Consider the following 27,290-nt stretch of genomic DNA (forward strand, 5'->3'; position numbering starts at 1 on the left):
GACTTGGCTGTAGTGCTGGATTGAATCTTTTTACACCGCGCCCTTTGCTCAAACTGAGATCGATGATGAGTCACATCCCAGACCTAAGAAGACAAAAAGAGAAGTCAGAGAAAAACATAAATTGTGGCATGAAAGTCGTAGATATGTAGGAATAATAGATTGGCTACCAGAATCAGGGACCAGGTCCTTCTGGAGTGAACTGTTGTTAGACCCAACTTTAAAACATGCTCGAGATCAAGCAACATCAGATAACAAGGAAGGAGTCTATCCGTGGTTCAAGTCAAAGAACGATCTGGTATATCGAGTAACTTTGAATCAAAAGAAGGAAGAATTGGAACAGTTACTAGTACCGTTGGTCTTTAGAGAAACCGTTCTACGAATAGCACATGATGATGCTGTAGGAGGACACTTGGGGAAGAAGAAAACAAAGGAGAAATTACTCAAAAGGTTCTTTTGGCCCGGAATATACCGAGAAGTGGCCAAATATTGCAAAGAGTGTTCTATATGTCAAAAAACCAACCCACAAAAACCAAAAAAAGCTCCCTCACAACCCATGCCACTTATAAAGGAGCCTTTTTCCAGAATAGGGATATATATGGTTGGACCATTAAAACCAGGTAGTCATGGATATTCATACATCATGGTGATAGTAGATTACGCCACAAGATACCTGGATGCATTTCCTATGAAGGGCATTAGCGCTACACAGGTATGCAACCAATTAGTTCCATTTTTTTCAAGAGTTGGCTTGCCCACAGAAATAGTAACGGAACTTTATCTCAGGAGTGATGAAGAAGGTTTGCGAACAGCTAAATATCCGACAGATACGTACATCAATATACCACCCTCAAACCGATGGGTTGGTGGAGCGATATAATAAAACCCTCAAAATGATGCTCTAAAGAGTCACGGCACCAACAGGAAAAAATTGGGACTGAGTCTTACCTTGGGTATTAATGATACTGAGGGACACACCTCAATCGTCTACGGGATTTTCTCCCTTTGAGTTGTTATTTGGTCATAAACCCAAAACAGTCCTGGATATATCCAAGAAGGAATGGGAAGAACAAGAGAAGGAAACTCACCTTACTGACTATGTTCTGGATATGAGAGAACATCTAAACAAACTAAGGGAGATGGCCAGAGAAAATCTGGGGAGAGCCCAAACATCCCAAGCTCATTACTACAACAATAGGGCTAGAGCTAGGAAGTTCCAAGAGGGTTATATGGTGTTGGTTTTGTTGCCCACGTCATCCAATAAGATGTTGGCACAGTGGAGGGGACCTTACAAAATCCTACGAGTTCTAGGTCCCGTGAATTATTTGGTGGAGCAGCCAGACAGAAGAGAGAAACAGCAAAACTATCATGTAAACCTCTTGAAAGAATGGAAGGGGGCCGAGACCGCCAACATGAACATCCTAAAAATAACTGGAACAGACTCAGCCATACAGGTAGTTCAATGGGGACCCCAAATCAGTCCAAACCAGAAGAAAGAACTGGAGGTCCATCTACAACCATTAGAAAACATTTTTTCGTTCTTTCCAGGAAAAACACATCTAGTAGAACATGTCATCAACACGGATCCCTCTCAAACTGTGAGAGTCAGACTTTATAGACTACCTGAAGCAAAGAGGGCAGCAGTTCAAAAAGAGGTAGAAGAGATGTTACGATTGGGGGTAATCGAACCCTCAGACAGTCACTGGTCATCACTGGTCATCACCCATCGTCTTGGTGCCTAAGCCAGATGGAAGCATCCGATTCTGGATTATAGGAAATTGAATGCAATTTCAACCTATCAAGCTTATCCCATGCCCAGAATCGACAAACTAATAGATCAACTAAGCACAGCCCACTACATCAGTACCATTGACTTAAGAAAAGGGTACTGGCAGATCCCACTATGAGAAGAGGACAAAATTAAAACTGCATTTTCTACACCTTCAGGACTGTACCTATTTACCGTATTACCTTTTGGGTTGCAAGGGGCCCCGGCTACCTTCCAAGCCTTGATGAACCAGGTCTTAGCTCCCCCCAAAGAATTCAGTTCAGCATACCTGGATGACATCATTGTATTTAGCAAAACATGGGAAGAACATCTTAGTCACCTAACAGCAGTGATCACCACGTTGGGAAAAGCAGGATTACATATCATTCCAAAGAAAACCATTTTGGCGGCCAAGTAAACTAAAAACTTGGGGTACCGTGTTGGACAAGGGTTCATCAAACCACAAATCAAAAAAGTGAAGGCCATCATGAGACTACCCATGCCCTGCAACCAAAAACAGATAAGGGCCTTCTTAGGTTTCGTGGGTTATTATCGAAGGTTTATCCCATTGTTCTCCAGCATCACCAGTCCATTGACAGAGGCCCTGAAGTCTTCCTATCAAGAAGATGTATCACAGAATTCGTCCGCAAAAATGGCTTTCTGGAACTTAAAAAAACACATAGCCTCACTTCGGGTCTTGAGATGTCCTGATTTTGAAAAGGAATTTTACGTACAAACAGATGCATCAGGAACAGGTTTGGGGGCCGTTCTCTCACAAGGGACCGAAGATGATTTATTTCCGGTAGCATTTATTAGTCGTGAACTGTTACCACACGAAATGGCCTATTCAACACTGGAAAAAGAATGTCTAGCTATAAAATGGGCAATTGAAAGTCTACGCTATTATCTACTGGGAAGACACTTCACAGTGTTCACAGACCATGCCCTCTTGCAGTGGCTAGCCGTACATAAGGACTCAAATCAAAGGGTTCTGAGATGGTTTCTGACACTCCAAGCTTACTGTTTCAAAACTGTACACAAACCGGCTGCGTTCCAGGTTGTCCCTGATTAATTGTCACGGAGTCTAGAGCAGCCCGATTGGCTTTATACCAGAGGGGGTGTATGTGACAACCTGACAGAAGCGCCAGACACCAACCTGACAGAAGCGCCAGGCACGGAAAACCCAAAGGAGGGTTGGTGGGGACAAGAGACAGAAAATAAAACAGTGCTGGATCATGAAAATGAAACACACCCTGGCCCTGATATTCACAGCTGCGGCCGTACAAGTACAGACTTAATAAAAGCACCGGCTCAGGTAGACGCGGGAAAAGACATGACTCATGTAAATAGTTTACACATCAAAGGCAACACGTTCCCTCTGAAGTCAACGCAGGCTCAGGCAGCCGAGGAAAAATCTTGTTTCCAGTTTAAGGTTGGCAAGTTCCTTTCGAAGTCAAACCGCAGTTATAATGACCGGAACAGAAAACCATACGAGCGTGTTAATAAACTAAAGAGCGCGCCACAGAAAACTGTAGAAAACAGCATTACTGTATCACAGAATTTACCGTGTACTTTTACAATGAAAACCAGCGTTCTCCACGAGGCACCAGTGCGGGCTCCATTATGGCGACCCGGATCCTCCAGGGAAGGGGGCGGGGCTTGGAGGGGCTTTTCAAACTTTCGGGCAGGGAAGCATCCTGATTGGGTCGAATTGTCCAAGCCCCTATATAAGGGAGGTGAAAAGGAAAAACTGACGGATTTGTTTCTTTTCTGTTGCAGAGGTCAGCAGAGAGTGAGGAAGCAGCCGAGAGGTTCCAGTGGGCATACGAAGACTGGACTAAGGCTTTCCCCTTATGCGCTAACCAAGCCTGCTGATAACGAACTTTGGACTCTAAACAGGGGTTCTTACCCAACTTAATTTTTTTTGTTACGATTTTTGAAGTCAATAAAGACACATTTTCGTTAACCTAACTCCTGCTCATAGTGATCCATTACACATATATTTGTTGAATTTGAATCGTATTTACTTTAAACTTTGTTTGTATGTTAATACGTGATATGTCGACTTTATATTGGTATATGAGTAATACCAATCACTGGCCCTGAAGAAGGACAAGTCAGTCTGAAATGCATAGGCCATATATCTGATGCATCTGCAAACACTGAATTGAAGTTTTCAAATATGAGTTAAAGGAATACATTTGGAAATCTTGATGAAAACTCATGAGTGGTACAATATGGTTTATTGAATGTAAATACAGAAAATTGACACCACAAGCTTGTCGTTCTTGGGAGTGCAGCCCACACCCTGGCTTTATGGCCAAGGTCTCGTTCTTGCTTATATTCAGTGCCATTTCACAGAGGCACCTCGCCAGTGGGTTTGCACCCCATACAAAATTATTAAAATATTACAACTGAAAAAATAAGGACTCAACAGGTTATGCGCGCTCACCTGTCCTTGCTGCTAATGATCTCTGCCTTTATGCCATTAAGACCGAGATCCTTCTCATTGGTGCCCCTGTTCCCTCTTTATCTCCCACACTCTAGCCACCCTGCATGGGCTCCCTCCGTTGACCCTCCTGTGAGGCATAAAACCTTGGTGTCATCGTCATCTCCTCTCTCTCCTTCTATCCTCACATCACAGACCTTGCCAAGAAGGCCCACTTCAGCTGCATCTCATCAGAAGCATTCTCCCTTTCCTCACCTTCCCCAAGAAGCTCAATGTCTCGAGAGCTCTGGTCCTCTCCAGGCTGAAGTACTGCAACAGCCACTTCCTCAATCTGCCTAACTCCTCCCTTCACCCCCTTCAACTAGGACTGCAAGACTTATCCCTGGCCTCAAGCCCCGAGAATGCATCCCTCCAGCCCTAAAATCTCTCCACTGGCTCCCGGTTGCTGCACGGATCAAGTTCAAAACCCTATGCATCATCCAGAAGTCTTTCTGGGGCCTGGGACCCCACTACATCCAACTCCCTCTCCCTAAATACCACTTGTTAGAGCTGTTTGGTCTTCTAGCTCTAACTCTCTGCAGATCAGTCGCTTTTCCAAGCAGAGAGTGGGGGGGGTAGATCTCTCTCCCCTTCATGTGTCTCCCTCTGGAATGGCCTCCCTGCGACTCTCAGACTTGAGTCATATCTCCATAAGTTCCAGAAGCTTCTCAAGACCTTCCTTTTCTCTTCTTCCTTCCCTCTCCCCTTCCTCTGCTAATGTCTCTGTCTGCCTCTTGACAGGTTGCCTGATTCCTTCAGATTCTTACAGGACACCAGCCCCCCCTAGTCCAGTCTACCCCTGCACTTGGTCTCCCCTGAACCCCCTTCATCCTTCACTTGCCCTCCGGGCCCCTCCCCCCACACTAGCCTGGTTGGATCTGCATCCCTGTAGCCCTCCAGCCCCTTACTTTGCACTCAGCTCGTGGACCTTCGTTCCCCTGCACTCTGTGCTTCCCCGTGGCTCTGTCGACCTGGCCTTCCCTGGCACTAGCTTTTTCTCATGGGACCTTGCGCCCTGACCAGCATTCCCAGCCACCCCTCTCACCTGCACTTGCTGTTACTGCATTTGCACAATCCAAATGTCACAACGCCTGGTAGGACCGTTTGGGTTTATGGTCTTGCATCGAATTCCTTGCATCTAAATGCATTTGTATCAAATTTTTTCCATCTAAAAAATGTGCATCAAATGCATTTTCTGTTCTTTCTTTTTTTTAATGGGGGCCCCCCTCCCCCAAACCACTGTTTTTAAACCATTAAAATCCTCCTGAACAAAGATGAATCCTTTAACCCCCAAAAACATGCATTCGATGCACATTTTTTTAGATGGAAACAATTTGAAGGAATGGCATTAGATGCAATGACCAGATACCACCGTTTTTCTTACCCTCCCTGTCCCCCCTCTTGTCTTGTTGCACCTCATGCATTATAAATAACCAATAAATGAATAAACGTCATCATCCCCCAATAAAACAGTCATATTATAAACGTATGGGGGTCATCCTTGTAGTCCTAGTTGGAGACCCCACGTGCTATTTTTGCAATTGTAGAAAATGACTAAGAAACTCAGGCATTTGTAGGATAATTTAGCTTTGTTTCCCCCACTCGCACAGACAAAAAACTATCACTTGCTGCTCCCAACTTGCCTTTTACTAGCCTCTTTCTCCACTGCCAGCATTGCACTTTTCCTGTTTTATTCTCCTTAAGATGGCTCAAATCTCTCAACCTTTCCCTTGCTCCATACAACCTCTAGTCCACCTATCAGCTGCCCTTTTTAGTTTTGGCTATAAGGTGGTGCTTTAGTGACAACAATAAGACGAAACTAATGCGTCAGGAGTACAGCTAGAGAGAGATGAGGAAGGACGCATTGCTTGTGTGTTGCTGCGTTATTTACCCACACACCGACTACCCATGACCATGCTAATCACTATGTCAATTCCCCCCACTTCCTGCCCCTCCTGCCCAAAACACATTCTCATGGTAAACACTTCAAATCAAGCCTTACCATCAAACTTTGCAATGCAGTCTTCTGAGTTAATGACTTAATTGGAGTTGTAGACACGCTACTGGTGTAATAAACATGTCTTAACCAGGTCTGCCTTCAGCCACTCGATGTATAAGCACCATGTGTGTGCTTTACTGAAGTCCTGTTAAAACCAGCATTGGCAAAGCCAACGGTTTTGCCTTGTGTACAAGTATTAAGACAGTGCCTTTCCCATGCCCTCACAAAAGCCCAAACTGTTGCAATTACCAGTTCTTGTTTCAAGGTGTGAGGGGGCAAAAGGTAAGCATAACTGCTCAACATTGACCCTAAAGTCTTGAAAAGTGGCTGCAGAGAATAGTATTATTTGATGGCAATTCGGCAGTGTCCTTACACGTATGTCTGCACAATGCAACCCTGCCTCTCAATGAAGCCATTAAGCAACATAGAGATAGAATAAAAAATTAAAAACCTGGTGTTGAGGGGAGCATGGAGAGAAACAGCTAGGTGAAAATCTGGTTAAGATTGGAGACTGGCTGGGTGAAAATCCGGGTAAAGCAGTGTGTTTAAAGGTAGCAACTGGGTAAACATCAGGCAAAGTACGATACATATTGGGGTAAAGTCAGGGGAAATCTAGAAACTAGTAAAAGGCAAGTCCTAAGAACGTGAAAATCTGCAGAACATTTAAGGGTTACTGGTTGGAAATCAGAGCAAGCCCAAAAACAAAAGTTAGATGCTACATTGACTTGGGTAGTGGCAAACTTGATAGGCCCTGCCATTTCTTTCTGCCATTACTGTTTATGATTTATCCAGAGGTTACTCAGCCATCTCATCAATTTCTGAGGACTTTGGTCCTGGGTTCATAAAGTTCCAGATCACACTGATTCTCCCAAAAATGGTGCAGAAAGGTTTACGCCTGTGGATGTAGAAAAGGGGATACAATGAATTGCATAATATGGAAAATCCGAGGAGTGGAGATGCAGTCTCCAAGTGTTGAGTAGAGAAGGAAATTCAAGGCACATAGACCGCAAATGGGTTACATCTAATTTTCTAGATTTGGTTTAGTGGAAATATTGGTGATATCAACACTGAAGTGAGGGAGGAGGAGGTTACTAAATGGATGTATGCCTTTACTTCCTTCTGCATTCACTTCATCATAAACTCACCTGGTCACATCTACCTCTTCATACCTTTACTTCTTCTGTCTTTCATGTCTCTAGCATCCACTTCGTCAATACAGGGGAGACACCCTGTAATCCCATTTCTTTTCCCACTCATATGCTTCCCCCATCCCCACCTTAACCCAACCATAAACTTACCGTATCCATTGCCACCTTGACAATGTGAAGATGAAAACAGAATAAAGGTAGGAAGAAGTAAAAGCATGAAGAAGTAAAGGTCTAATACACACATTACTTCCACTGCTGTGTTACTCACCAGTCAGTGCTAACATGTTGGCTCATACAGATAGCCAGTTCACTGGCACAAATGTTAACCATTGGACATATGTCAAGATCTCAGATGTTTTCAAATACATTTGTAAAGCCTGATGATTCTTTTTGATATGCTGAGACTATTCATTCTATGGGCAAAGACATGAAGGTATTATTTTTTAATCATTTATTTAGATACTTTATACATGTCCTTCTCACAAAGGCCTTAGGGGGCTTCAATGAGTGGGGATTGTGACTGGGTTCAACAGATGATTCCTTTAAACCACATGCGCCAGGTTTCTAATCCCAGGCTTTCCTTTTACCGCTGCTTCAGGTGCTTAACTTGAGCATGTTCAATTGATGTGCATCAGGCTTAGGACTTCCAGAATGCATTCAGCTTTAATAGAAATCCAGGACTACAGTTATATTGTTCTGGTGACATGGAGTCCGCTGCTTACCGTATTGTGACAGTGGTTAAGGCTCATACGTAACAGTGATTTAAGATTATGGTGCAGTTGCTGAGTTGTGGTGAGAAACACTGGCTCTCTTATCACCTTGAGTGAACTCAAGTTAAGATTCCCTATGAAGGTTATTAGGTGAGGGGAAATGTCATGGATGGGGAAATGTCGTGGGTAGGGAAGCTTGGTTCTCAAGAGTAGGTGGTTTAGTAGGCTGGTGCATTTATCAGGGGTAGGAAGATGCAGGAAGTGCAAAATGTTGATCAGAGTGGTTGAGGATTATTTTGTTTCCTGTACTTAGGTGGTTAGCGTGCTGAGAATGTAGACCTGAGGGGCTTATTCTGACAGTCTAAGAAGCCTAATGTGGGCCACTTCAATTTGAACTACCACTCACTTTGAGGCCAAATAACCTGTTTGTGCGCTGATATGTGCAAAATGTGTCGAATGTGAATGTAAGTACAAAATAAGTGAATAGAAGTAATTGTTCACATGTATGTTTGATTTCAATTCCCACGGATGCTCGTCAACTATTTTGTAAAATATCAGTTTTGAGTTCAAAGTTGATCTCTGGATCTTTTATATCGAGTTAGCGTCCCCCTTCTCATTAACATTTCCCTATTGACCAGTTATTCATTAATCTTCACAAAAAGGATGCAAATTACTTCAAAATAAGTAACTAAATAATTTTGGTCTAGTCCAAGTCACGTTCATCTGGTTCCTTATTCACAAGGACGAATCACTCGTGCATAGGCATTCTAATAAACATTTCTTGGAATGCCACCCCCTTTGCTTATCCTGCGAGGGATTACATGGTATCCCCCTTTGTTGTCAAGCCACTGCATACCCATAAGGAGGGTGGCGTATTACAGCCAACAATGAAGATGGCAGATGAACCTCCAAAAAATGGACACTAACCCCAATGCAGACAAAGCCCCACTCATCACAATATGCAAAAAGACTGACTATGTTGTAAAGAATCTCCACAGAAGACCTGACAAAGAGTCTAGTCTTCTGCAAAGCACCATCCTGCTCATTTGTCATCTTGCCAGGCCTCATCATCATGACACTCTCCAGTAAAGCCTCCAACCCATCTATGCTATCATGACCACACCCTTAATTCGAGCATCTTCCTCGCTATCCTCAAAAGTGGACAAATCCTCTACCAGCTTAAGAACCCAACATTGATTCCTGATGGACTGAGCATTTTCTGTCCCAAACACTCACCTACTTTCCTATTCAGAATTTTTGAAAAAGCCATTGTCACCCAACTTCAGGAACTCATCCATACCATTGCCCTTTTACAGATCTATCACTCAGACATCAGACCCTGAGACTGCCACTTTCCAAGGGGTAGATGATGCACTCTGTATCCTCGATGGTGGTCACACCGCTGCCTCCTGGTACTCCTAGATCTCGCCAAAGTCTTCTATGCTGTACACCATAAAGCCCATATCAACTTACTACATAACCATATTGGCTTTGGAGAGAATATCCACTGCTGGTTCACCTCCTACTTAGAAGACCACCATCAGTTAGCTCAGGTGACTATCTCCAGATCACCATCTTTACCGTTCACCTTTGAGGTCCTGCAGGGATCCATCATCTCATCCATCATCCATCCTCAATCTCTACATGCTTTTCATGGGAACCGTCTTCACTGGCCACAACAGCCACATACACCAAAACACAGATAAAACAAAAATATACATGAAAATATTATCCATTGAAGACATCAAGCAACTCCGGGCCCACACCGCTCCAATACCGACCTTGATATCCAATGCCACCTTCAAAGTGAACCCTGCAAAACCGGAATTCCAACTTCTCACGACAATACAGCATACCCCACATTCAAACCATGCTGACCACCATGAACCTCGAGTGTTTCAGCCCACGGCTGACACCTCAAGAAATCCACATGAGAGATGAAAAGATATCTGGAGAAGATTGTACCTAAAAGACAGCTAAATCTATTTCTTAAAGCAGCAGTACTTGACATATCAGAGAAGATATCTCACCTAGATCGTAAGTGTGAACAGACCAGTGTTTGTACAGAAGGCCTTGCTCATTTTGGTGTGTCAATACCGAGGTGCATGAGATCAGATGTTCCAGTGCTCCAGGTTCAAACATCCAAGTCAGAATGAAAAATATACTAAAAGAGTGATACTGCTCCATGGATCTATTCCAGCAACTTGGCCAGTCGGATTCTTGATATTCATATTGATCATTGCCATGTGTTTGGACTTAATTGTTTTTTTAAATGTTTCATAAGTGGTCGATCCATTGTGCCACTGTGCGCCGTGCAATATCACTAAATTTCATGCTTTAGGTTATTCGTAGAAAAAGGTTTTTTCAAAACCATTGTAGTTAGGATTGTCTTTGAATTTTACATTTTAGCTTTAATATTCTTTGCTGTCAATCTGATACTGATCATAAAGAAAGGTCTTTGTGATGCCTTGTAAATCTGGCAGATTTGGACTAATGCACTGTGAATCAAGGCACTTCCTCCGATTTACTGAGAGCTGACTTGGGACTTCAAAGAGATGCTCTGACAAGAAAGTCCTTTCCAGAGAGCTGTTTGTGGTTTCATCACTGATCAGGTTGGTACGAAAAGGCTAATTAATACTACATTCCAGAAATCCAATATCTTAAAGGGTACAGTTGTTGGTCTACCTGCTTATTTGGTTCCCTTAAGATGCAGGGCATAAGTTATCCATCTGAGCAGTCTTTGTCTTTCAAAATTAATATATCAGGTGAGTATAGATCTGATATGAAATATCAGAGGAACAACTAAGCCATACTTATCGTTAATCCCAATAAATCTGAGAGATATTTGTGCAGTAATCCTATTGACTGATTTGGTCCCGTCACGTACTACTGTTTCCATAGAGAGTGCTTGTTCTGGTGCTCATTGGAGCAATATTTGATGTGATTTTATTGAAAATTATCCACCATCAATCAGTTTTGGCAATCTGACTCAGAAAGAACATATGTTGGCAGAACATCTAATGCAAAGGGATAAACTGTTCCCATAAAACTGAAGATAAAGAAAGAGACATGGTCTGCCACCATCTCATACTGGCTCGGACACACAGACACAGATTTTACTCACAGTACATGATCGACAAAGCATACATTTAACAAAATAAGATGGTATTGTTCTAAAGGGCTATACCGATCATACAAAACCATGTCCCATTTGTGGTAAATTGTGATATCTGTATGTTTCAGAAAGTGGAACCTTGAAGTACTACTCGAGTAAATCATCCAAGCCCGGCCTCAGCTTTAGAGATTTTTACTCAGACGGAAACCAAACTTGAAAAATCCTGTAGTGCTCTGAAGCCACTAAGAGGCGATAAAAGAGATTTGATGCTACTTTTTATAGGTGGTTACTGAATCCATTTATAAATACTTCTTGGCCCTCTGGATTTGATTAATCTACTAAATGGGTTTTTAATTTATAAATAATTGATTTGTTGATATGTAGTGGAAAACAGGGCATTTCAGTTAAAACCTTCAGGTTGAGGAGCTACAAATACTTGAAATCATAGCTACTCACATGATCTGGCGATCTTAGATGGGGGTTTAAATACATGACACTTGTTTGGAAAATGGCCAGTGAAACTCTTGTTAGAAAGACAACGTGCCATGCAAAAGTGTTCCTTTACTTTGGTGAGGTGTTCAGATAATTGCAGAAAGATTGCTGAATGTAAAGAGTCACACTTCATACTTTATATTCTTTTATTAAAAAGTTGACATCAACATTCCTGGATTGGCTTGTCTGACATTGCCTATTTCCTACAGGAATTATATTATGAAGGAAATTAACTTTTTAGAACACGTAATGTGGTGTCAGTAACCTTACTGAAATAAACAGCCAAGGGGAGGCGATGAAAGCATAGTTTGGTACAGAGCATGATCAAAGAAATGTTATGAGAAACCTCACCTGGAGTTTCAATAATGTTTTTTGGTACAGGGTTACCTAAACTGGGCTCTTTAAAAGGTAAATGTGATATAGAGTTACATAACTATATGCGTGTTTGAAAATTACAAAGGAGTGTGGGAGCTCCTCTACTGAGAACGAACATCGGTCAAATACCCTGTTCTATGGAATGTATTCCACTCAGGAGGGTCTACAGCCACGTATTAGCTCACTTGCCCCTTCACAAAGGAGAAATAGCCATTTGCATATCAGAATTTGTCCCACCCACAAGGGCAGTCCAGCACCAAAATGCAAGGCACATCCCCTCAGAACAAGAGCACCATCCGCAACCCTAGGCATGCATTTCAGGTTTGTTGGGCCTCCTCATTGAGGTGCAGCTGAGCCTCTCTAAGGCACAGTGAGCAAGTGGTCCATGTCTGGATTACCCAGGGTTAGTTAGAGTGAAACCCCAAGTTTTACAAAATTACAAGGGTGTGCGGGAGCTCCACTTCTGAGAACGAACATGGGTCAAATACCCTGTTCTATGGAATTTCTTCCACTCAGGAGGGTCTACAACCACGTTTTAGCTCACTGCACCCTTCACAGAGAAGAAATATCCATTTGCATAACAGTCTTGGTCTCACCCATATTTTGCACTTTTGTACCACAATATTAGTTGTGCCCAGATCATCATCAAGCACCTGCATGGTGGCACATGAAGTCAATGAAGTTGAACATCAGATCTGGAGCCTGCAAGGTATCTGTAGAATGCATGCGGAGCTGCTCTGCAGAAGATATCCAAAAAGTCACAATGCTGAACATCCATTTATATTGCTTGGTCCTCACTGCATACACATTAATGCTCTACAATGGAGGGAGTTGAGCCACCTTGAAGTATTCCTAGATGCAAGAAATCACCTGTCACAATATATCTCAGAGAATTCACAGCCCAATCATTTCTTTTGCACTGACCTGAACCAGACGTGTAGAAGGCTGCTATGAGGCATTACCCCAGTGGCCCTGTGCCCCCCGATCTGATCCCAGAACGGGATGCACTGAACCCCTAGGGAAACCCTCTGGGGAAGAAAACCCTGACGGCGTGAATTCTTCTCTATAGAGTTGTGCTGGACTTGTTTTCCTGAGATCAGGAGACTGGCTGCCTGCTTCTATGGTCCGATATCTTATATGTTTTTGTACTGCACTTAGATAATATGATAAAGAGGATTAACCTGGAATGGATCGCCACTTGAGTTTTCCCACTGGTGTTTGTACAGTTTCGGTGAGTCAGCAGGAATCAGCAGGAATAACAGAACTAAAGGATACGGAAAAGTTGTTAGGAAAAGGAAGGATCGTAAGTATCGTAAGTATAGCAATGCTATTGGTATCAGAGCGTGACCTACCTCTGTGTTGATAGTTTGGGTGTAAGAGTGAAATAGCTTCGTGTACTCTGCGTTGGAGTAACCAAAGGAATCTAAAAGGTGAGAGGTTTTTTGGGGATTGTACATGGAAGCGGTATCCGGTAACCACGGGCGTAACAGGGGCCCCCGCAGCCCCCGCAGTGCGGGGGGGCCCCGCCAGCACATCTCCTGGGAGTGGGCCCACTGGAGAAAAAAAAGAAAAATATTTTTTTAAAATAATGTTTTTTTTCTTTTTGAATTTTCTCTGCCTTCATAAAGAAATTATTTCTGTAACAGAAATCATTTCTTTATGAAGGCAGAGTGACTACAAAAAGAAATGCTCTTTTTGAAGTCCAAAGGCTCCACCCTCCCGTGGCATGGAAGACCGTAGGCTGGAGGATAGCTCACGACACGAAGCAACACAGGTTTGACACAGGGTCAGCGCTTAGAAACCTCTGGGTGTTTAAGAGCATTATAAATTGCAACTAAGACAAAAAAAAATACGTACCAAAAATATCTATTCCTGTAACAGCGCCTCGATGCCCGCGGGCTGTGTGAGCGCTTTAAAAATGCAAATACATAAATAAAATAGTTTATTTTTTAAGTCACTCTGCCTTGATTAGTCTTTAAGTCATTCTGCATTTTTTAAGTCATTCTGCCTTCAAAGAAATTATTTCCGTTATGGTTCGGTCCTTAACGGATATAATTTCTTTATGAAGTCAGAGTGACATCAAAAAGAAACAATGGGCCTCATTACAGGTTTGGCGGTAACTGTGCCAGTGCTACCAAAAACGGTGCTGGTGCTTCTGTGAAAACTTTGCGGGTGGGTCCTGTTCTGCCCAGCAGGTTTGATCTGCCAGGCAGGACGGCAACCGCCCGCAGAGCTATAATATGCTGGTCCGGAAACAACACTCCTGGTAAGCTTACTGGCACCGTTGTTTCCAGACCGGCATAGTAGTAATGAGGCCCAATTTCTTTTTTGAAGTATTAGGGCTCCCCTCAACCCCATGATGTGCGTGTGTTTGAGTGTATGGTGAAAGGGTGCACACTTAAGTGTATGGTTGTGTGCCTGAGTGTGTTTGCCTGTATGGTGAAAGAGTGCACACTTAAATGTATGGATGGCTGCCTGGGTGTGCCTGTATGGTGAATTAATGCACACTTAAATGTATGGATGGCTGGGTGTGCGTGTGTGTATATGGTGAATGGTGTGTGTGCTTGCGTTCAGGGGTGCAACAAAACCTACATTTCAGGGGGATAACCCTTCAAATGTTGGGCGAGGCGCTAACTTCATGGGTGGTGGGGGGGAAAACCTATTTGTTTGGGGGCATCTATTTCTTTATGCATTATAATGAGACTATTCTAGTGCAGCTTCAATGTTACAAGCAGTTAACTCTCTCCTTTAAGATTGAAAGCATCCACTTATGGAATGCAGTGAGAATGAGTGGTCTCCTGTTCCCTCTCTACCCTTCCAATCACTCCCCTGGCATGCAAGTATGAAACCCACATCACGATTTTGATTGCCTAAAAAATGTGGCATTTGAATGCAGGTACTAACAGTGAAATACTTTATGTTAGTAATTGCTGGGCTCTAACAGCGAAACCCAGGTGCCATTTAACATCTATGTCATGTTCTGTCTACCAACTGCTCTGAAGGTCAGCCAGGTCGAGTCAACATAGCCCAAAATGTCTGTGGGGGTGGGGGAGAGTGCTGAATCCCAGTCAACTCATTGGTGTTGCACCAATACTTGTGTTTAATTTAATGCCTTGATAACTCATTACTCCTAGCCCTATTCTTCCTCATCCCGGAGTATGAGACAGTACATGTGTATAAGGCACTCTGCCTCATGCACAAGTAAAGGGATGAGGTAGAGGTAACTCTGACTGTCTGTCTGCAATCCAGGAGTGGTGTGCCGCCAATGACCCCTGCCTTAATGCCAGTAAGACTGAAATTCTCCTCATCGGCACACCCGCTCCCTCCTTTCCTGTAGCTCTCTGGCCTGCCTCTCTTGGCTCTCTTCCTGCTCCCACCTCTGAGGCTAAAAACCTCGGGGTCATCTTTGACTCTACACTCTCCTTTTCTCCTCACATCTCTGACGTCTCTAAGAAGTCACACTACCAAATGCATCTCTTCAGAGGTATTCTTCCTTTCCTCTCCTTCCCCCAGAAGCTCACTGTCTCCAGAGCTCTGGTTCTCTCTAGGCTGGACTATTGCAACAGCATCTTGCTAAATCTGCCTGCTTCTACTCTCCGCCCTCTGCAATTTATCCAGAACAGGACTGCGAGACCTGTCCTTGGCCTCAAGCCCAGGGATCATATCTCTCCAGGACTGAAATCTTTGCACTGGCTCCCAGTGGCTGCGAGGATTAAGTTCAAAACCCTCTGCATCGTCCACAAGGCCTTCCGGGGCCTGGGGCCTAAATACCTTCAACCCTCTCTTCCTAAATACCTTCCTTCTCGAGCCCTTAGCTCGTCTGCCTCAAACTCCCTCAGGTTCAGTCGCTTCTCCAAGCAACGAGTTGGTGGGAGATCTCTTTCTTCGGCTGGGGACTCCCTCTGGAACAGCCTTCCTGCCTCCCTTAAACTTGCGGAGAATCTTTGGTTCCGGAAGCACCTCAAAACCTTTCTCTTTGCTTCTGCTTTTTCTCCTCCTCTCCCTTGCTGACTTCCTGACTGACACTGATACTGCTCTGGCTGCCTGGCTGCCCTCTGATCCCGGGCCCAGGTTCCCTCCCCCGGCAAAGAGCCTCATACGTAAAATCTGGGAGAAGGGAGAGGGACTTGGAGGTAATTCTGGGCCCAGGGGCTGATTTTGGAGGTTGGGGTAGGGTTGGGAGGGAATTCCTCAGTTTGGTATGACTTTTTTTAACTGGGCATTTCTGATAACGCAGTCCTGCTAAGTGAATTACCTGGCTAGATTGCCATTTGGGTGCTGCCAGTCTAGCCGTTTCTTACTGTGGTATTGTATATTTTTCTGGGCATCTGTGATCAAATGATATGATATAAGTAATTTATAACGGGCCTGTACACAAGTGTTTCTAGGCGAGACAAGACAAGGCAGGGAAGATGGAGGGCGGACAAGACAGATGATCTTACTAGGCCTTGTGTCATTCAGATCGTACAAGTGTGAGAACGAGAAGTGGAAGGGGAAAGGGAGGGGGAAGTGCAAGGGAGAGGGGAGGGGAAAACAGGGCAGCAATGCTCTGAGTAACTGCAGCGCGGCTCTGGGTAGTGCAACAAGAACAAGGGACTGTAGGGTTGCAGTTACAGCCTGTAAGTGTGTGGTAGGCCCAGAGGCAGTGCAAGAGTGACTGATCAAGAAAGAGTCTGGACTCAGTGAGACTCTGAGGGTAGCCAAGCAACCAGTCAGTACAGCAGACAGGTAGGTCAGGTAGGCCAGTAGGGGAGGGAGAGAGAGAAAGCAGAGGAGAAGAAGAATGCTTTGAGCTGCTTCCGGAACTTCGGGTGGACCAGCTCAAGTTTGAGAGGGGCAGGGAGGCTATTCCAGAGGGAGGCACCTGCAGAGGAGAGAGATCTACACCCAACTCTCTGCCTGGAGAAGCATCTAACCCTTAGAGAGTTGTAAGTAGCTGAGCGAAGGGCTCGAGAAGGAAGATATTTTGGAAGAGAGCATTCGATGTACTGCGGTCCCCAGGCCCAGAAAGCCTTGTGGACAATTCAAAGGTCTTGAACTTTATCCTTGCAGCAACTGGGAGCCAGTGGAAAGATTTCTGGGCAGGGGAGTTACGATCCCTGGGCTTGAGGCCAAGGGTAAGTCTCGCAGTCCTGTTCTGGATTAGTTGCAGAGGGTGGAGAGTAGAGGAAGGCAGATTGAGAAAGAGGCTGTTGCAGTAGTGCAGGCTAGAGATAACCAGGGCTCTGGAGATGGTGAGCTTCTGGGGGAAAGTGAGAAAGGGAAGAGCGCCTTTGAGGAGGAGCAGCTGGTAGTGGGACTTCTTGGCGACGTCCAAGATGTGAGGAGAGAAAGAGAGAGTGGAGTCAAAGATGACACCAAGGTTGTTTGCCTCATAGGAAGGCGAAGGAAGAGGGCCCAAGGCGGGCAGAGTGAGAGAGGGAAAGCAGGAGCAGGAGTCCAAATGATAAGGATCTCCATCTTACTGACATTAAGGCAGGGATCGTTGAAGGCACACCAAACCTGAATCGCGGATAGACAGTCAGGAATGAGCGAGAAAGGAGAGAAGTCTGAGGGGTGCCTGAAGGAAAGCAGAGTGTCATCCGCATAACACCGAAAGGTAGAGATCAAGTGGGCCAAAGGGTCAATTAGAGGTAGAGGATGGAGCGGAGAGCAAGGGACCAAGTTGGACCTGGGAGTGGCTGTCCAAAAGGAAGGAGGTCAGCGACTCAAGGGCCTGATCCGTGATGCCCAGGTTCTCATGGAGTCAATTGATAAGGATTGATCAGGATGGCGTGGTTGATCGTGTCGAAAGCAAAGGAAAGATCCAGGAGGATGAGGACAGAAGAAATGCTGTAATCAAGGTTAGAGAGCCGATCTTCACAGGTGTTCAGGATAGCAGTTTCTGTGACTTTGGGAGCTCTGAAGCCAGACTAAAGGTCATGGAGGCAACCAACAGATTCCGTGTGGAGAGTAAGCTGGGAGATGGACAGCTTTTCCAACAGTTTGCCCAGGAAAGGGGTAATGGAGATTGGGAAATAGTTTGCCAGGCAGGCAGGATCGGCAGACGGCTTCTTGAGGAGTGGGTGCATAAGGGAGTGCTTAAGGGGAGAGAGGAACGTTCCAATGGCGAAAGAGTGATTACAGAAATCGGCCAAGGCTGGAGCAAGGGTGTCAATATGGTCCTTGATGGTTCTGGAGGATCAGGGGAGCACCTGTTTGGATGATACTTTCATAGATCAGATTTGTCTTGCAACCTTGTCAGGTGTTGTCAGAGAGAAAGTGGAGAAAGGAGAAAGAGAGGTAGAGATGGCCTAAGAGGGTCCGAGAGAAGGAGAGGAAGAGGAGATGGAGGACAGGGTGTCCTGAGTTTTAGCAGAGAAGTGAGATGACAGAACCATACAGACGGCCTGGGAGGGAAGAGGAGATGTAAAGACTGCAACAGGATTTACCGGTTCCTTTCAGATTTTATAGAGTTTGGCCGTGTAGTTAAAGGCCACAAGCTTGAATGTGTGTTCTCTTCTTGATGATTGTTATTGCTTCGATTGGACTTTGGTGCAACCAGTATAGGTATGTCTAAATGTGGCCCAGCATGCTTAACTGAAACGTTATTACATGTCAACACTGGTCTACATGGTGCAAACAGTTGGACATATTTTCATTGTGGCATGGCATTTTTAATAGCAAAGCATTAATGTTCCTGTGCACTGTTGGTGACTGCCATCTATTGGATTGGAGTTACCCTACAAAACAATTGCAAACACTCTGGCTTTTTAGCCAATTTTTCTCAGAAAGTGTAAAACATATTTATATCTTTATCCTTGTGCAGTGTGCGGCATATCCCTTCAGCAGCACGTTTGTGCGTATTGCGCAAGCGTGATAATCTATGCCGGCCCAGAGTGTGGCGTGACCCGTGATTTGTTGCCGAGTTCAGGGGAGACCCTCAGCATGGCTCGCAGGGGGGGCCCCACATTTTGTGTTACGCCACTGCCGGTAACGCTGAGTAAATGAGGAATGCTGTGTTCCGTACCATTGCTAGGCGATCAGTGAGTGTGGGGAGGCTCAGAAATAGGGGCTGGCATTGCGCATTGAGAGAGAGCTTGCAACTGAACTTCGGATGGCTAGAAAAGGTAGCATAGAGTTAGCAACAGGAGTTTAAATAAAGGGCTAGGAAATAAGGATTACAGCTGAGACGAATTTACAGAGCGCTTGCTGGAGAGTAGCGACGCAACACTTCCATGTCTCGGATCCATGATATCTTCCTCAAGAGTGAATTGTGGGCGGGGCCTCGGCACCGGGGAACAAAATGACTGCAATGCAGCCACAGGAAAGGAAACATGAAAACGTCCACTTTAAAAAGAAGCTCTGATGCACCCTTATCACCTTTCCAGAAATAAAAGATGAGCCAAGAGGATTACCTTATTTTTAAATAAATTGGTAAACGGCTTGCAAGACAACTGTAAGTCTGCAATTCATCGTTCCTCCTGGAGAGGAAACAGTTTTTTCAAGTTTCTAATTTAAGGTCACTGCTGACTGAGAACACTAAAGAATTTTGAGTCAATAACAACAGAATTAAATTAAGATCCCAGGATTAGCAATGACCCCTAACCAGGGAAAAAAGGTTGGGTAGTCCATCAAAATTATACTTTACAAAATAATTTTGAAAATAAAATCTGGAATCCCCCGATAACCATCAAACACTCTCAGATAGAACCTATAGTTTTGTATTTGAACCCAGACCTTACTGGGTTGAATGCAAGTGACAAAATGGTATTTAACTAGGTTAAAGGGTTAATATCCTGTCAGACGTAAACTTCTTGCTTCTATATTGGGTCTGGATGGACCTGTTCCTACCTGCCTGAAGAGGTGTCCAGATTAGATCTTGACAAGCCCATATAAACATAGAATAGCTCTTCGGGATCAGGTGGCAAAGCTCGATATTGAGTAGAGGGATACAGAATTACCCCCTCCTGTTAAGAAAAAAAAGATCCCAGCCTGTGTTGGATTCAACAAGGGAGGTTCCACAGCTCTGAAGTCCACCAACCAGAATCTGTTTGGTCAAGAACTGGCAAATGGGATTATGAAACATCTTAATTTCGTTATTAGCCTGGGGAGCAATGAAATGGTGTGTAAAGGAATAGGTCATCCAGCCTACAACGCATGCATCCTCCAGTGAGAGATTCCACCCAGGAGGGCAATAGCGTAACCTTGCAGTTCTGTCTAAAAGCAAACAGGTCAGTGCAGAGAAGCAAGAGCATGCAAAGCAACAGAGGTTCAAATCACGGATCCGTGCTTAGAAACCCAACTCAGCTATCAAGCGCGTTATAAAAGAATCAATAAAATAAATAAATAAAATAAAGGAGACCCCATCACTGGAACAAGAGAGACTGGAGTTGCTGAACTCTCCCCTTTTCCAGAATGTAGATCAGCCTGCAGAAGGCATCTCTCTATGATGGATGAACCTGCTAAATGTTTCACCAACAGACAAATCCCATGTTCGAGAGACCATGTCTACATCTCCACAATATGGAAGCACAGCTTGAAAGTGCCTCACTAGGTTATGTAAAACATTGCACTCGTGTTGCCTGTCAAAGTCAACACCCTCTTCTCTTCCAAAGGTGTCCAAAGGTCCTTACAGGCCAGGACACTGAAATAGGAGAGTTCATCCTAATGGGTCCAGAGGCTGTGAGTCTTCAAAGGGCGTATAGTAGCTCTCAATCATTCAGTGGTAAAATAGGAGAGCTCAGCAACAGGGTACCGCTTGTTAAGGGCCACAGCAGAATGAGTAATGAACGTGTGATTTTAATGGGAAGCAATGTTTGCCGGTTTCTATGCATCCTTACGCAGGAGAAGGGGAGCACCTGCACAATAGATCCCAGGAGCACGAGGAGCTCTCTGAAAACACTGTGCTCTGACATAACTGAATAAATGAAAATCGGTCTCAAGTAGCAGCAGAACTGCCTCCCCAAACTCCCTCCGCACCTCAGGGCAGAGGGGTAAGCCTATGCTCAGCTAAGACTCCAGTGTAGCGCCTAATAAAAATTAAAAAAACAATGTGCAGAGTAGAAAAAGAGATGATTTGAGTGCATTAACTGAGACCCAGACCTAACAATAAGAAGATGAGATTAAGGTTATTCAACACCCCTGCTTAGAAAAAGGGGCCGGATAAGTCAATTGCCCAGACAGAAATAGATGTCTGCCCCCTGATGACAAAGGAACTCTTATACTTCCTTCAAGACCTTTGTGAAGACATGGGGGACAAAGATCAGCCTGAAGTAAAGTAACATACACTGATCTTGCACACTCCCACGACAAATCCAGTGATGTCAGCTGCACGAAGGGGGTGAGCGGAATAGAATGTAAAACGCAGGACTCCCAGTGGCGGAAGGACTGGAACATTCTGGGCACATAGCTTTGCCACGAGTGGTGCAAAATACTTCCAATGTCTTGCATGGCAAGAAAGGACTGAGGTTTGTGGTGCCGTGAAACATGTAACATGGTGAAGCCTAGAACCATTGCTTCAATGAAAACCTGGGATATTCCACTTGCCTCACCTGCAGGTAGAACAGGGCCATGGGTCCACAAGAAGGTGGTCTTGATGCAATTGTAGTACCATTCAGACAGGTATAACTGGCAACCCACAAAGACAGCGTGTTGGTCCATTTCCCCTATACACCCTCCCTCATTGCACTTGGCCCATTCACCCTCTTAACCTACAAGCATGATACAAGTAGTGAAGATAGCTGCAACAAACAAAACCATTAACAAAACAAGAAAGCCCTGTTGAAGCACATAGATAGATCAACATCCTCACCTGAAGAAACACATCAATGGCTTGTTCAACACCTTACTCCTACAGGGCTCTTCAAGGGTCAGCTGAGCGGTGGTCCGGGGCAATACATGAATATAGTTTTCATGGGGCGTCATAGCCTCTGTCATGCCAGCATGGAGGAGTCTTTAAAAAAGCTCTTTTCTGCTGGCGCGACAGAGGCCGATGCGCCCCATGTAAAACAAAAGGCTCCACTGTGTTGGTCAGCAGCGCTATGTCCAACTAAAGTGAAAAGGTCCTCCCACCTGGGATGAGCTTTTTACTTAAACTGGGCGCCTCGGCCACCCAGCATGGCAGAGCAGCTTTTCAAAGGGCCCTGAGGCCACACCAGCAAAAGGTAGCCTTTGAAACGCTGTCCCATTCTGGGGTAGCACCAGCACCCTATTTAAATTAAAAGCGCCCACTCCAGTGCTGGAGCGCCTGGCACCAGCAAGAAAGCGAGGCACTTTTCATTTTGATGTTGCTACACCAGCACAGGCTGCCCCCAAATTGGAGGGTGTGCATATGTCTGAGCTGGTAGTAAAATGTGTTAAAGGAAGCTGTTTGACACTGCACACAGGCCTGCTGGCTAAGTTGCACAAAACAAGGGTGCAGCACTGAGGCTGCAATCAAATGAAACATTATTTCCACTTTGCTCACTTGCGCTTTCTTCAGCTCGACCTACAGTGATGGGAGCCTACAGAGCCTACAGCACTGGCTCAGAGGATACTATAGTTATCCGTCGTTCGTTTTTGAAGTCTGGACTTTCAGGTGAGTTTAGCTCTCCCTGCTTCCTAAATAGAATATACTGAGATCAACTACGAATCGAGCTGATCTTTCTCACCCCACACCATCTGCACTGTTAATCCTCTGAATGTTTTCTGGGGTGCCCTGAGCTCATTCACATCAGGTGACAGACTAAGGGCCTAATTCATGGAATGTTTAGAAAGTGACTTTGCACTGCCAACAAACACGTTGATCCGGGACAAATTTGCATGGGCCCCCGGAGGTGGAAGGCCCAGGGGCATAAAATGGGAGGTGGGAATTGAAGGGGAAGTGGACATGTGCAGCACCTACCGGGTGCCTGCCCATTAGGACCTAGGTGTGGAGGGTGGGCCATAAGGCTCCTGGGACAAAGGAGTCCCAGACTCCTTGGCGCTCCTACCAGCAAGAGGGTGACAGCACGACAGTCCCTGCCCCTGACACACACATCTAAGGCCCGCTCCCATCCGGACGGATGCAAGATAAAGGGCCTTTTGATACTTCAAAGGGGGCTACCTGCCCTCAAGCCAATTTTGGCACATATCTGAGGAGGGCAAGATAGCCCCCAGTCATCTTTCCCCGCTCCCTGGCACTTGCCGGAGCAGTGCTCACCGCCGTCCTCGCAGCGAGAGAGCGGCGAAACTCATTCAAAAACCTCCCTGCCTCTAAGTAGACATACTACCGACTTGTGAATAGTGGATAAATAGGACAGGTACCAATTAAAAATATAAAATTCACAGAATAGAGCAGGCACCAATTAAAAAGGTATTTGTTCACAGGAATGCTCAAAGAAAAAAGTTATCATATACCTCACTGGAATTAATTAAATAACCAAACCACATGGACAGGTTGCCAAACTTGAGATGAGTTTGATGAAAGCTGAAGCCCAGTAATACACCACTAAGGAGGAAAAGGCATAAATAACCAAAAAGGCAAACGACTCACAAAGCCGAGAAATATAAGACATGATAAACTGTCCAGGGTGTGGAGGCCAGTTGGTAAGTATCAACTAGCTACTAACGCCTCACAAGAGGCAAATTAAAAGAAAATCATCAGGAAATTGAAGGAAACAGACCAAGAATTTGAATATTCACAATGCCCATCAAGGGGCCAATCCTAAAATAGGATTACATTTCAGATATATGCCTCAAAACGGGTAAAAATGCATAAAACCAGGGGAAAGGCAAATTGCCTCCCCGGGATGCAGGGGAAAAATAATAATGCCCTTCAAGGGGACTACCTGAAAAGGGACGATATATCAGAAGAAAGGTTAATAATGCCATCACCAAAAAGGTGTAAAACACATAAAGGAAAGGAAAAGGCAAATGCCTCACCTGGACGAGTATTTGAAAGAAACAAACTTTGAAGGAAGATGAATGCTGTTGGTGAAGCAATGGAGTCATTGCATAAATAAAGATTGAATTTGAGAATGCAACTCAAAAGCAAAGAAGATAAACTGGACACAGCTCAGACGCTGTGTCCACAGAATGTCACATGCTTTTGTAGGATGGGTGGCAGGGATCAGCCTGAGTTGGCCTTGCGTAGGAGTAGGGTCCACGCTCACCTGATCCCCTGTTCCCCAAAATATTTGTCTTGTGTTTTCATTATGTTTTTGTTGGTTGGTTTTCTTTGCGCCAGAGCTCATGATACAATAAAGCTTGTGGCCAAAGTTTTTCCACCTTATCTTCTTGTCACGCCTAATCATTATGGTACTGTCATTAATGTCAGCTGTTACACCTTGCACCCTTCCCCGCACTAAAACACTTCCAGGCTTATTCACAGAGCGGTGCAACGTGTATTTTTGCGAAGCAAAGTCACGTTGCACTGTGCTAAACGTTCGATGTATTAAGCCCTAAATGTGGTAACTCTGTTGACCTTCAGTATTTCCCTTACGTTTGAAGACGAAGGGCAAAGAGCTGTTCTGAGAGGTTAGTGTGAGCCGATTTGAAAAAAAGTGCACTACCCACAGTGCTTCGCGTGATTGGGCTATGCAGCCAGGAGAATGTTTGATAAGAATGGGAGCATGCTTGCCCTGCTGTGCTCCCAATCCCTGCTTGCTTGTGTCCCGCAGTGATGCAAGGTATAGGCGGGTTGTATTACTTATTAACTCTCCAAATCAGACATTTTTCTAAGCAGAGACTGGGGGTTAGATCTCTCTCTTCCACAGTTGCCTCCCTCTCGAATGACCTGTCTGCCCCTCTCACAGTTGAGCCGGATCATCTTAAGTTCTGAAAGCTCCTCAAGCCCTTCCTGTTCTCTTCTTCCTTTTCCCACCCTGTCACCTGCTAATGTCCCCTCTGCCTGAAACTGGTAGCCTGGTTCCTTCAGAGACATACAGGGCACTAGCCCTCCCCTGCACTGTCTACTTATGTACTTGTTCTCCTGTGACACCCACCCTCCAACCCTCCACCTGCACTCGCCCTCTCGGGCCCCCACTTCCTACACTCGGCTGGCTGGTCTGCACCGATTGGAACCCGTCCAGCCCCTTAACCTGCACTTAATTGTGGACTCCCCTTCACTCTTTCCTTCCCCCTGGTCCTGTCCACCAGGCCTCCCTTGCACTCTTCTTCTCATGGGTTCTTCCACCCAGTTCCTGCACTTCCCCACCGCCCCACCCCATGCACTTCTCGCTACCGCACTTGCACAATCTTAATGTCGTAAGGCCTATTAGGATTGCTACTTTTCTCCTACCCGTTCCCCCCACCTTGCTGCGCCTCGAAACACATGTGTATAGGCGCATTACAAATGAACTATAAATACAATTAAAATAAACACAGATTAGCACTATATCATTGATCATGCCATGCAGGCACTGTAGGAATAGTATTCACAAAGAACTGTCCAAGAATCAGAGCCACAAACTACAAAGGCTACACAATCAGCCCACTATGCCATCCCTAAACTGGATAAGACTCGCCATAATAAACCTGCTCCAATATCCCCCCTCACCCTCCAATTTTGGTGGTGTATAGGGTCAAGTTTAAAATATTGTGCTTCTGCAACATTTGCAGCCTTCCAACAGCTGATCTAGCTACCTGCATAGGCCTACCTCTTTGTTATAACCCCAACAGAGACCCGAGGTTCACCCACACCTTCACAGTCCGCCAGGCCCAGTTCAGATGTAAAAACATGGAGGCAGATCTCTCAGATTATCGGGCCTCAGTCCTTGAAAACTCTTGATCTACCACAGAGAGCCCTTGCAAACCACCTCTGTTTTAGGAAAGAGCAAACCGCATCACTCTTGTCTGTCACTAAAGGAGGACCCAGACTCATTAGTGTGCTATCCCTCCCACAATCGGATAAGGACACAATAGTTTTTTTTAGCACTATCACACCTCTCAATCCCTATATACTAGTGCTTGGAAGTGGCATGTTGGCATGCAACAAAACACATACAAAAATGAGATACAATAAGTATCCTGAAATAGTTCTTTAGTTCCTCGACTTGTGTCCCCCCCCATTGGTCCCATTAATGATTTCTTTAATACAAGGAGAAATTAAAAAAAGACCAGGTACTGCTTATTCACTACGACGGCCGACCGAGGACTCAAATCCATCATATCGCCATATAAAGGCTAGAAAACAAAGGCAGTCAAACCACTTTATGAGGGGGGGAGGCCATGTACTTCAATGGATCATATCAATATCACTATTGACCAGAATTTCAAGAATGTGTTGTTGCCAGATCTGTGACCCTATCAGATGGTACCTAATTGTCATACAGCAGAGTTATAAAACGTAGGCCGGCCACCAAATTCTAACCCACAAGGCATGCATCACTGCTCAGCCGAGTCAAAGGGCAGATGGGAAAGGGTCTCATCATCTGACTCGAAATGGCTGACAATACACCTGGGCAAACCTATTAGGACAAACTCTGAATGCTCGAATTTGCACTGATTCATCCAGACCGAACTTCTGTGAACTTCCTTCAAGGTTTGGATCATGTGTAATGGTTTGGCGAGTTCAGCCATGCAGATTATATAAAACAAGCACAGTTGGAGTTTGTGATCACTCTTGTAAGCAGAGGCAAGGGGGTGCTAGAGTAGTTGAGCAAGAAGTAGGACATTGAAATGGAATTGAGTTGAGGGACAGGTTGCAATCTGAGATAGGATACAGTTGAGGGAGAGGTAAAACAATGAAATAGGATTTAGCTGCAGGAAATGTAGAACATCGAAAGAGGATAGTTTGGTTATTGTTATTGTTTGAAAATGTGTCACGGCTCGCTCCCTTCGCTCCCGTTCCCGCACATGGGGGCATGTTTTGGGGTTTATTCCCTACTGGACATTTCCTCCGAACCTTATGCTACAGTGTTGTGATGAATTGGGAGCGCTAAAACCTTATTTTCCAAGTTACTTCCCTTCCGGATCCATTCCAGGTTTTTGGCAGCCAGCATGCTACTTTAATCAAATGACTATGCTTCCCAGAATGTCTGGCTCACTGCTTCACCTCCTCCCTTGCAGGACAAGGTTGGGTGGAGGATAGGCAACACCTGTGGCTGCAGGTGCAGCAGGCGGCACACCTGAGGGGTGTGCTCGTTAAGCAGTTTTAAAAGCCTCAGTTTGCTTCAGTCCAGCGCTGGTCATTGTTGCAGTGTTCCTGTTGTGACTGGTCCCTTGTTCCTTGTCCCTAGCTTTCGTGCCTAGTTCCTG

The sequence above is a fragment of the Ambystoma mexicanum genome, chromosome 10, assembly GCF_040938575.1.
Source record: "Ambystoma mexicanum isolate Mex_15411 chromosome 10, UKY_AmexF1_1, whole genome shotgun sequence".
Classification (NCBI taxonomy): Eukaryota; Metazoa; Chordata; class Amphibia; order Caudata; family Ambystomatidae; genus Ambystoma; species Ambystoma mexicanum.